The sequence below is a fragment of the Octopus sinensis genome, unplaced genomic scaffold (assembly GCF_006345805.1).
Source record: "Octopus sinensis unplaced genomic scaffold, ASM634580v1 Contig11352, whole genome shotgun sequence".
NCBI classification, from domain to species: Eukaryota; Metazoa; Mollusca; class Cephalopoda; order Octopoda; family Octopodidae; genus Octopus; species Octopus sinensis.
Genome location: NW_021832350.1, coordinates 12,501 through 14,206, shown reverse-complemented (window position 1 = coordinate 14,206; position 1,706 = coordinate 12,501).

Below are 1,706 nucleotides of genomic sequence, written 5' to 3'. Positions count from 1 at the left end.
CACCTGTTACATGATTATCAAAACACTTGCTGAAATATTCTGATACTTTTCTGTCGCTGTTAATTATTATTATTCTTTGTCTCTTAAGGCGACGAGCAGGCAGAAACGTTAGCACGCCGGGCGAAATGCTTAGCAGTGTCTCGTCTGCCGTTACGTTCTGAGTTCAAATTCCGCCTAGGTCGACTTTGCCTTTCATCTATTCAAGGTCGATAAATTAAGTACCAGTTTCGCACTGGGGTCGATGTAATTGACTTAATCCGTCTGTCTGTCCGTGTTTGTCCCCTCTGTGTTTATCCCCTTGTGGGTAGTAAAGAAATAGGTATTTCGTCTGCCATTACGTTCTGAGTTCAAATTCTGCCGAGGTTGACTTTGTTTTTCATACTTTCGGGGTCGATTAAATAAGTACCAGTTACGCACTGAGGTCGATATAATCGACTTAATTCGTTTGTCTGTCCTTGTTTGTCCCTTCTGTGTTTAGCCCCTTGTGGGTAGTAAAGAAACAGGTATTTCGTGTGTCTTTATGTTCTGAGTTCAAATTCCGCCGAGGTCGACTCTACCTTTAATCCTTTCGGTGTCGATAGATTAAGTACTAGTAAAATTAAGTACCAAAATTTCGGGCCTTGTACCTAGAGTAGAAAAGAATATCTCTCTGTCCTTTTTTTTCTCTTTTTCATTCACTTTTTATTTATTTTATTTATTTCTTCATTTCGCTCCATAAAAATGACTTGTACAGCTTTTCTTAGGCAGCGTTATAAATCAAATTTTTCCTCTGAATTTACTCTGCGCAGAATCCGCTCTCCTCCAATAATCACTGTTATCTGAATATTACAATAGATATTCCGTTACTCTGGCTCAAATCCTACATTCCTCTTTCATTCAAATTTCCCTACTATTTCTACCACTCTCCGAATATCTCTAAATATCCTGGAGCTGTCTGACAAAGTCCCATGTTCCATTGACTATACAACTGACTTCACTTGTCTCTGAAATAAACCCCCTCCGTAATTTCAATATTTAAACCTGTTTGAATGTTGTAACACTCCTTGTACAGAGATGAAATCTTTTGCTATCATAAACATTTTAACACAAACGGTATCAACCATTCTATACATTCCTGGTCGGTACACAGATCCTAAGCTCCTTTGATCTATTTGCCATTCCTGAAGAGAGCCTCTCCCTATCCTATTACCATCTATGCCCACTTTGGATTATCCAACCGCTCAATGAATACAACCCACAATTTATCAGCATGCTGCATAACACTTGCATCTTCCGAACTCCGTGGTACTTAAAGTTATCACAAAGCATCGCGCAGAGACAGGATACTCACATACGTTTAACACAGAGTACCCAGTAAATGGACAGTGCAACACAGAGGTTGGGTCTACAAAGCAGGCGGAAAAACAAGAGAATGACAAACAAGGAAATGTGTTGGGGCAACGGAAGTTCATTTTAAGTATGGTTAAATAATCACAGCTGTCCTTTTAGAACCTAAGAGATATTCACTCTTATAATATTATTCAGGTGTAATATGGTGATTAAAAGAGGATATTGCACGCTTTGCTCGGTCGAAAGAAGAATCATTCTAAAAAAAATTCATACGACCCAGGTCCTTTCCTGAACTTAAAAAGTGAGATATTCGTTGCTATACTCATAAAAGATAATTCGTTTCGAAAATGTGGTTGTCCCTTTTTTCGGACTCGAGA